This window comes from Bison bison, unplaced genomic scaffold (assembly GCF_000754665.1).
Source record: "Bison bison bison isolate TAMUID 2011002044 unplaced genomic scaffold, Bison_UMD1.0 scf7180017864471, whole genome shotgun sequence".
Taxonomy (NCBI): domain Eukaryota; kingdom Metazoa; phylum Chordata; class Mammalia; order Artiodactyla; family Bovidae; genus Bison; species Bison bison.
Genome location: NW_011495032.1, coordinates 43,063,799 through 43,074,697, shown reverse-complemented (window position 1 = coordinate 43,074,697; position 10,899 = coordinate 43,063,799). Strand labels below are relative to the sequence as shown.

The 10,899-nt window shown below is 41.0% G+C and overlaps 1 pseudogene; it reads right to left on the bottom strand.

The window, feature by feature from the left end:
• Positions 1-2,613: 2,613 nt before the first annotated feature.
• Positions 2,614-10,337, bottom strand: LOC105003874 (annotated as a pseudogene).
• Between the last annotated feature and the right edge of the window lie 562 nt (positions 10,338-10,899).

The window sequence follows — 10,899 nt, the reverse complement described above, 5'->3', positions numbered from 1 at the left end:
TTTAAAAATGTATTTTAAAAGCTGTACAAGGGCATAGTCTAAAGAGTCAAATACTTCTATAATGCTTAGCGTAAAAATGGAAAGCTGACTTAGGAGAAAACCTTCTTGAGTTTGCTAAATCCCTGATATCTAGTTTCTTCTTGCTGTTGTATTGCTCCTTACCCTCTTGTTCTGCATATTTTTTATGCCTTAAAAAGTACTTTTCTTGTCATTTTAAAGTTCTGGGAAGAAGCAGAAAAATAATTATATGTCCTCTGCCACGATTTACCAGAAAGTCAATGTAATCTTATTTTGAATCTCGAAATCCTGAAGAATTTCTCTGTGTTAGGTATCTATCTCATCCCTTCAAAATCCTCTTGAATCATTTCTCTCCAAAATTCTGAAGGCTCCTTGAAGCATCATTTGAAAAACCAACACTATAATCCAATCTCAGCATTTCATAGATGTGGACACTAAGTTAAGTAAAGTAATTGCCTGAGACTGCATACAGGGTTGTAGGCAGATTTAAAGCCATGACCCACATGCCCTTCCTCCTAGATAGGTCTGCTTTTTATTATATCATATTGCTTTTCTTTAAGTCAATAAATAATGAAACTTCTCCAGATGGTATGATACTGGTCTCTTCCATCTATTGGGTCATCATTTATTCTCCCATTAAATAATTTGAACACTTGCTCTGTACTAGGTATTGTGCTTGACACAGAAGATAAAATATTAAATATAATAAATGTAAACAAGCTTGAGCCTTCCCTTGTAGCTCAGCTGGTAAAGAATCCACCTGCAATGCGGGAGACCTGGGTTCGAGTCCTGGGTTGGGAAGATCCCCTGGAGAAAGGAAAGTTTACCCACTCCAGTATTCTGGCTTGGAGAATTCCATGGACTGTATAGTTCATGGGGTCACAAAGAGTTGGACATTACTGAATGACTTTTACAGACAAGCTTGACCCCTGCCTTCCTGGGGTCCACATATGAGGATGCAGAAGTCTTTTTCTGGCAATTTTCAGGCCAAATTTGGGAAGCATATGTGCCTTATTTGACCTGAACATTCTTTTATAATGTATGAATTCATTGCTAGTATTTAAAATTCAAGGGTATTGTATTAAAGGCAATCTGGCAGTCCAGTTTCTCTTAAGGATTATAGTTTTGGAAAGACTAAGCCTTTAGATCCACCTAACATCAGTAACCTGGAGTGAAATATAGCAGCCTTTTTTTTCTAGGCATGTGCCTCTGTGCAGCCCAGTCCCCACCAATCCATATTCCTCTTCTTTTACCATCTGAGCCATCAGGGAAGCCCTCTTTGATATTACCTGCCCTAATCTTGTAAAAGGGCTTCCCAGGTGATGTGATGGTAAAGAATTCACTTGTCAGTGCCGAGACAGATGTGAGTTTGATCCCTGGGCCCAGGAAGATTCCCTAGAGTAAGAAGTGACTACTCACTCAGGTTTTTTGCCTGGAAAATCCCATGGACACAGGAGCCTGGTGGGCAAAGAGTAGGACACAACTTAGTGACTAAACAACAATACAATCCATGAATAGGCTTGAAAGGAGACAAAAATTGAGGATGAGAGAAACAGTATCTAGAATGGTACAGCAGACATACCAAGCAGCATATCTAATAAGAAAGTGTTTACTAAATGCATCAGGCTACTCGGTATCCTAAAATATGTTAATAATATATAAACAAGCAGTTTCTAATTGTGAAATTATCTTTCAAAACACAATAAGAACATTAGGAAAATCCCATTGATTTTATTGATCACTGCCAGCTAAATACTCAAATACTTCTTCAAATAACTCTTCTGGTTTATATGCAAATACAACAAAATGGAAGCTTGTTTTCTAAGTAGCTTGGCAAAATGATGCATGTATCTAGAAATGAAAATAAGAGTTTATTTCAATGAAACACAGACTCAGTAAACATCTAGTGAATCGTTCCTTGATATTAATTAAGATGAATTTGTGTGTTATCACTAGTATATAACAATTTTTATTAGAATTGGTTTATTTTTATTTTTATATTTTATAAGGTCAGGTTTCTCAGGCATTTTAAAGACTGAGGATGATTTAGTTAATTGTTGCTTTGAAATGTAAATATTATTCTCTGCTTTTACACTTTTAGCATTTAAATTGTGAGGCCTCATATAGAGACAATTGCTTATCCCATTATGGGCTTAATTTTTAAATATTGAAATCTGCTCTCATTGCAGTTTATCCTTTTAATCCTTCTTTTCATTATTTCCAGAGCATAGCTGCTGCTGCTGCTAAGTCGCTTCAGTTGTGTCCGACTCTGTGCATCCCCATAGACAGTAGCCCACCAGGCTCCCCCGTCCCTGGGATTCTCCAGGCAAGAACACTGGAGTGGGTTGCCATTTCCTTTTCCAATGCGTGAAAGTGAAAAGTGAAAGTGAAGTTGCTCAGTCAGGTCCGACTCTTAGCGACCCCATGGACTGCAGCCCACCAGGTTCCTCCTTCCATGGGATTTTCCAGGCAAGAGTACTGGGGTGGGGTGCCATTGCCTTCTCCAGACACTTTTCCTAGGAACTTGTTTTCGCAAGTGAAGATAAATCCTTTGTTTTACAAAACAAGAGTCTGTCATGTGTCGTGTGTGCTGTCTCAGGCAACAAATTGCCTTTGTACTGTATTTCTGGTCTCTTTCCATATAGCTTGCTGTATCCTGTACACAGACTCCTGAAAAATCCTTTCCACTTGGGTAGGAAAGCCACGACTTTCTTCCTCCAGGGCGTTGATGGTTCATAGCGCAAAGGGAGTCCTCTCTCGGGGCAGGGGATTGTTCAGGGGCTGCATGGGGATGACGGAGTTGTACTTGTGCTACCTGTTAACGGAGTTCATAAGGGACGAATAGAACTGGATAGAACTGGAACTTACACCAGGTGTCCCTTAAGAAGTTTTCAGTCAACAGTAAGATAGTCCAGGCAGACCTGTTGATAGCATCATCTAAGTTCTGTAAATGCTGTCTGCCACATGGCATCTCGGCAAAGATGATTCCAGGCTTGATGCCGAAGTCGTTTTCCAGCAGGCATAGCAAAGAACTATAAATGATTCTGCTGCTGCTAAGTCGCTTCGGTCGTGTCTGACTCTGTGCGACCCCAGAGACGGCAGCCCACTAGGCTCCCCTGTCCCTGGGATTCTCCAGGCAAGAACACTGGAGTGGCTTGCCATTTCCTTCTCTAATGATTCTAAATCAACCTAAATTCAAAAAGTCCATAATCATAATATACCTTATTCTACCTCTCCACCGAGGTAGCTATAGAGAAATATCGAGAGGGTCTATTCATGGATTCATGCAAGTTTTTATAGTGATATCTGTATTTAACAGTTCATCAAGTTCACACTGACATCTCATTTAATGATGTCTAACAACAAACAGAACAAACAAAGCAAAACAACAAACTACCAAGCTATAATAAAAATATTTGCTTTATAAATACAAAATTAAATTTCACAGGAACAAATGACTTATTTAAAGTTCAGCTGCTGACTCTGACTTGGGTTCTTAACTTTCTTTGTTAAATAAGTGCTCAAAGTGTAGCCATCCTGTAAGGTTGTTAAAAGGATAAAATAGGATAGCAGAGGAAAGGTTTAATGTAAAAATTAGTACCTGGCAGGGGCTTCCTAAATGCTTATAAGTAGTAAACGGTAAAAGGATTTGAACTTGGCTATTCAAGTATTACATTTGATTATCTCTCCTGCTTCCTATCCTTTGATGTTGCAAACGTATTATAGAGTATATGAGTGTGTTTAAATTGAACATGACCCAAAATTGTAGTCACTCATGCCTTGCAGTTTACTGAGTTTTCCAGGGAACTAATGGTTATAGATCAAACCCACAGGAGCTTTTATGCATGTAATTTGTTTTACTTCAGGAAAGTTATCCATATATGTGTTCATTTACAACAAGACATGAAATAATAAAATATAAACTTCCAGACTATATACGGTCATCTTACCAAAATCCTTTGCTTGTTTAAATCCCTTCAATATAATTTCTACCCAGTGCTCATACATTTTGTTCAATTCAGTTCAATTCAGTCTTGTCCAACTCTTTACAACCTCATGAACCGCAGAATGCCAGGCCTCCCTGTGCATCACCAAATCCTGAAGTTCACACAAACCATGTCCATTGAGTCGGTGATGCCATCCAGCCATCTCATCCTCTGTTGTCCCCTTCTGCTCCTGCCCCTAATCCCTCCTAAAATCAGGGTCCTTTGAAATGAGTCAGCTCTTCACATCAGGTGACCAAAGTATTGGAGTTTCAGCTTCAACATCAGTCCTTCCAGTGAACACCCAGGACTGATCTTTAGGATGGACTGGTTGGATCTCCTTGCAGTCCAAGGGACTCTCAAGAGTCTTCTCCAACACCACAGTTCAAAAGCATTAATTCTTCTGTGCTCAGCTTCCTTTATAGTCCAACTCTCACATCCATACATGACCACTGGAAAAACCATAGCCTTGACTAGACGGATCTTTGTTGACAAAATAATGTCTCTGCTTTTTACTATGCTGTCTAGGTTGGTCATAACTTTCCTTCCAAGCAGTAAGCGTCTTTTAATTTCATGGCTGCAATCACCATCTGTAGTGATTTTGGAGCCCAGAAAAATAAAGTCTGACACTGTTTCCACTGTTTCTCCATCTATTTCCCATGAAATGATGGTTCTGGATGCCATGATCTTAGTTTTCTGAATGTTGAGCTTTAAGCCAACTTTTTCACTCTCCTCTTTCACTTTCATCAAGAGGCTTTTTAGTTCTTCTTTACTTTCTTCCATAAGGGTGGGGTCATCTGCATATCTGACATTATTGATATTTCTCCCGGCAATCTTGATTCCAGCTTGTGCTTCTTCAAGCCCAGCATTTCTCATGATGTACGCTGCATATAAGTTAAATAAGCAGGGTGACAATATACAGCCTTGACGTAATCTATTTCCTATTTGGAAACAGTCTGTTGTTCCATGTCCAGTTCTAACTGTTGCTTCCTGACCTGCATACAGGTTTCTCAAGAGGCAGGTCAGGTATTCCCTGACCTGGTCTGGTATTCCCATCTCTTTCAGAATTTTCCACAGTTTATTGTGATCCACACAGTCAAAGGCTTTGGCATAGTCAATAAAGCAGAGATCGATGTTTTTTTGGAACTCTCTTGCTTTTTCCATGATCCAGCGGATGTTGGCAATTTGATTTCTGGTTCCTCTGCCTTTCCTAAAACCAGCTTGAACATCTGGAATTTCACAGTTCACATATTGCTGAAGCCTGGCTTGGAGAATTTTAAGCATTACTTTACTAGCATGTAAGATGAGTGCAATTGTGCGGTAGTTTGAGCATTCTTTGGCATTCCCTTTCTTTGGGATTGGAATGAAAACTGACCTTTTCCAGTCCTGTGGCCACTGCTGAGTGTTCCAAATTTGCTGGCATATTGAGTGCAGCACTTTCACAGCATCATCTTTCAGGATTTGAATAGGTCAACTGGAATTCCATCACCTCCTCTAGCTTTGTTCGTAGTGATACTTTCTAAGGCCCACTTGACTTCACATTCCAGGATGTCTGGCTCTAGGTCAGTGATCACACCATCGTGATTATCTGGGTCGTGAAAATCTTTTTTGTACATTTCTTCTATGTATTCTTGCCACCTCTTCTTAATGTCTTCTGCTTTTGTTAGGTCCCTACCATTTCTGTCCTTTATCGAGCCCATCTTTGCATGAAATGTTCCCTTGGTATCTCTAATTTTCTTGAAGAGATCTCTAGTCTTTCCCATTCTGTTGTTTTCCTCTATTTCTTTGCATTGATCGCTGAGGAAGGCTTTCTTATCTCACCTTGCTATTCTTTGGAACTCTGCCTTCAGATGCTTATCTTTCCTTTTCTCCTTTGCTTTTCACTTCTCTTCTTTTCACAGCTATTTGTAAGGCCTCCCCAGACAGCCATTTTGCTTTTTTTGCATTTCTCTTCCATGGGGATGGTCTTGATCCCTGTCTCCTGTACAATGTCACGAACTTCCATCCATAGTTCATCAGGCACTGTGTCTCTCAGATCTAGTCCCTTAAATCTATTTCTCACTTCCACTGTATAATCATAAGGGATTTGATTTAGGTCATACCTGAATTGTCTAGTGGTTTTCCCTACTGTCTTCAATTTAGGTCTGAATTTGGCAATAAGGAGTCATGATCTGAGCCACAGTCAGCTCCCGGTCTTGTTTTTGCTGACTGTATAGAGCTTCTCCATCTTTGGCTGCAAAGAATATAATCACTCTGATTTCGGACCTCAGACGTGTGGTAGCTGCTCTCTCTAGCTTCACTGCTCTACCTCAAATTTCCCTCCAAGATGTCATCCAGTCCTGCGGCTGCAGTGTCATCTATAAACTGATGGCGGTGTAACTGGCCATTCTCTCAAACTCCAGATTAGTCTCCAAGTTGCTCCTCTTGATATTTTTGCATCTTTTCCTCTTTTTAGTACACGTGTTCCTCCTCGCTCATCCCTTTCTCTTCTCAACTGCAGAAAATACACAGCATGAAAGTTGAGAATTATGCTTTATTCAGCATGCAAACTGAGGATTTAAGCCTGGGAGATAGCCTGTCAGAGTTCTGAGATTCTGTTCTGAAGAAGTAAGGAGGAGCCAGGAAATGTAGTTTTTGCAACAAAACCCAGGTAGTCAGAACATCTAAAGATTATTGTCAATTAAATAAAACCCAGACATCCCAGGTGGAACTAGTGGTACAGAACCCACGTACTAATGCAGGAGACATAAGAGACCGGGTTTGATCCCCGGGTCAGGTTGTAGGCATGGCAACCCACTCCAGTAATCTTGCCTGAAGAATCCCATGTACAGATGAGCCCAGCGGGTTACAGTCCGTGGGATCGCAAAGTGTCAGACATGACTGAAGAAACTTAGCATGCAAATAAAAACCAGACTGCTTAAGTTAATGAATTTAACATGTGTCTGTATGAAAACATGCAAGAATCTGGGCTCACCAAACTTATCTGTTTTTTATGCACCTTAACCATCTAGGGTCAGTATCTCCCCCCCTTTTTTTTCCTATCCTGAATTCCCTCAGGGTACACCGTCAGTCAGGGTGGCTGCAGTAGCTGATGGCTTGATGGCCACAATATCTTTTGTTTGCTGACACAGCAGGGGACATTCTTCATCCACATTCTGCTCACTCAGAAGAGTCCCAGATCTTTATCTGCTTGTCATGTCATCTCTGCTCATCCAGAACAGCCCTCCAGGATCCTCATCTGCCATCCCATCTGACTGGACTTCTGCTCTACATCTCTCCTTTGACATCCATAATGATCTTGCAGTCTCACATCTACCCTCTTTATTTCTGTGTCTGTGGCTCAGCTCTGCATGTATGCCTTTCTAGAACAAAAGTTCCAACTCCATCCTTCTAGCTTCTTTCATACCCCTCTGTTCCTCATTCAATATCAGCTTCCATTTTGTTCTTGAACCCAGGGGTTTTCAAGTTTGGAACTCAGAGCAGCAGCAGCAGCATCTGCTGGAAACTTGCTGGTAATGCAAATTCCTGTGCCCCACTGCAGACAAACTGGGTCCCCAACTCTGGGGGTGGGGCTCAGCCATCTGGGTTTGACAAGCCTCCCAGATTATTCTGATGCATGTTAAACTTTTAGACCCACTGTTCTCCAATCCACCTGTTCTCAGCCTTGGCTGACATTTGAATAACCTGAGGAAGTTTTTAAAAAATATCCATGTCTGGGCACCACCCCAAATCTATTAAAACAAGTTCTCTGGAGGTGGGGCCCAATTATATGCATTTTTTAAAAAGCTCCCCTGGTAATTCTAATGTACAATCAGGGTTGACTTTAATCTGCCAAGATGTTTCCTGCTATTAGGCATTTACTTGGTCTATCTGTCTGAAAAGCTCTTCCCTGCTTCATGTGCCTTGTTCTTTTGTAGTCTTCAGGTCAGAGCAAAATTATAACCTTCTCAGAGAGGCCTTCCCTGGCCATCCTTATTCCAAGAGCACTTTTTCCTTTAATTTTTCCTTAATCCTGCTAATCTCTAATTGAAATTATTTTGCTTAATCATTCATTTTCTCAATGGCTCCACTAGAATATCAACTCCTAGGAGAACAATGATTTATTTTCAAGGATGAATCCCCAACTCCCTGGAACAGGGCTGGGTTCCTGATAGGGACTCGGTAAATATTTATTGTATAAAAGAACAAACACCAGACAAACAAAACATGCTGTTTATTCCAAACTCTGTGCTTTTGATGGATTGGTTTCCCTTGCCTAAAATTTTGTTTTACTTTCATTATCTTTTATCTTATGATTAGTAACATTTTCACAAAGGGCCAGAACATCTGTCTCAAGTCTTTATCCCCTCTCAGCTTTCTTTCCTGAAGTCACATTAAGATATTGTAACATCACTGAATGATTCACTTTTCTTTAAATGCACCATGAATATTTGCTTCTAATGGAAGTTCCTGAAGCACATAGACCAAGTTTTAGGTCTCTTTCGGCTTGTTCCCTGGTGTGGATGGGTTATGCTACTGGGTACACACGAGTAGATACTTTCTGTGGTGAATTGACCCAAGGAAGGGAAAAGCTTTCAGTCAATAGTTTTAAAAGGCAAGGGGCCATTGAAAAGAGAGAGCAGGGAAAATAACAGATACAGGAAAGAACACCTGGCTCAATACAGAGATTGAATTTTTATAACAAAACAAACAAGAGGGGCGGGGCATCTAATGCATGTCTGAGTATTGGGAATGCTGTTTCCTGTTGCTCCTTCTTTCTAGTCCAGCATTTCGGAAGACGTAGGTCTGTACAGAAATCCTCTTCTGCCCCCCACTCATCCCTTCCCTTTCTGTCTTAAACTGCAGAGAACTCCGAAACCAGCACTCACATCAGGGAATGCTGGGAAGCCACGGGCAGCCTTTCATGGCAAGCAAGCTACTACAGAAATTCCTCTTTTATGATGTTACATTATCTATATAAGAGCAATCAAAGACATCAGCTGGAAATCCCCCAACACTGAACAAGAACTGAGGGGCTCACACACCGCTTCTTGAAATGTCTTGCTGGGTGACCAGTAGGGTTCTTCAGCTTGAATTAACATGACAATCCTAAGAGATTGATCTGTTCCTCAGGAGGAGGGAATGCCTGCTGGCTTCAACTGGACAGAGATGGAAAGAGGACAAAACCCTCAGATGATGATCTAATATGTTGGAATTAGGATGCTTTCATCTTCCATTAGTCCAGGCAGAGTGTCTTCATTTTGTGTATCTGAGATTTCTTAATGAACTAGAGATAGAATTATTTAGACATATTTCCTCTTAGACATACAGTTTTATGTTTGAAGATCTAGGCTGGCCCTTAACAAAACTGTTAGAGGTTTGATAGCACTTCAACTCTTTTGACTTTGACCTTCTTTCTAGACTCTGAAAATTCAGGAGGTTCCTTAGTTCTCAATATTCAAGAATTGGAGACATGTATTTTCATTATTTTCCCTCATCTGTATTCTTGCACTGACTATCCCCTTCTTCATTTATACTCCTCCATCCAAGGAATCAATATTCCCCATTGTTGCTGCTGCTGCTGCTGCTAAGTCGCTTCAGTCGGGTCCGACTCTGTGAGACCCCATAGACGGCAGCCCACCAGACTTCCCTGTCCCTGGGATTCTCCAGGCAAGAACACTGGAGTGGGTTGCCATTTCCTTCTCCAATGCATGAAAGTGAAAAGTGAAAGTGAAGTCGCGTCCAACTCTAGAGACCCCATGGACTGCAGCCTAACGAGGCTCCTCCATCCATGGGATTTTCCAGGCAAAAGTACTGGAGTGGGGTGCCATTCCACATTGTTGCCTACTGGTTTTTGACATCCCTTTCCCCACTCACACCTGCCATCTTCTATAATCTCCCAAATTCCAGAACTTTCCTCTCATCACTTTCCTGGGTCAATTTCCTTTAAGCAAGAATATTTTCTTGAGTCCAGAAGACTCAGACATGACTGAGCACACACACAGGCAACTTGATAAACTAATTTGCACTCTGTTGCTGACCTAATGTGTTACTTTTACCAAGGAATGGATTTGCTTTTAAAAGATGTCAAACTCAATAACACAAAGATTATAAATAGGAATTTCTAGCGGTATTTGGGGATTGGAAAAATGCAGGGAAGATTTGGGCAGTGGGTGAGGCAAACCATGTAGAGGTGGTCTCAGTCACCTCACAGGGGGCCACCTCGCAGAATATACTTTGTTAGCATAATCCAGTTTACCATGCTCCATGCACAGCACCAATGCATAATTCTTCATGGACTCCTGGAGCTAGAGTCATTGCCCCAAGCTTGACATGCAATGTCTGAGGACTAGCCATAGTGCAGCAGGAAAATGAGAGATCTTTCTAGGCTCACAAAGAGGGAATTTATAAGAAAGGGAGAAAGAGAAAGAGAAACCAGTTTGAAGACCTACAATATATACTTAGTCTATGTTCCAGATGCAATTTAACAACAACAACAACAAAAAAAAACTATTGAAATAATTTATAGGGAATGCCTTCAGGCAGAGTTCAGTTCATTTTAACATGTTTATTGAATGCCAATGCAAAATTCATAATAATTGTAATAATAAATGACTAAGCAGTGATGCTGAATTAGCACTTACTTTGTATCATGCAGGCTTCTGATAGCTCAAGTGGTAAAGAATCTGCCTGCAATGTAGGACACGCCAGTTCAATTCCTGGGTCTGAAAGATCTGCTGGAGAAGCAATAGGCCACTCACTCCAGTATTCTTTGGGCTTCCCTTGTGGCTCAGCTGGTAAATAATCCGCCTGCAATGTGGGACACCTGGGTTTAATCCCTGGGTTGGGAAGATCCCCTGGAGAAGGGAAAAGCTACCCATTCCAGTATTCTTGCCTGGAGAATTCCATGGACTGTATA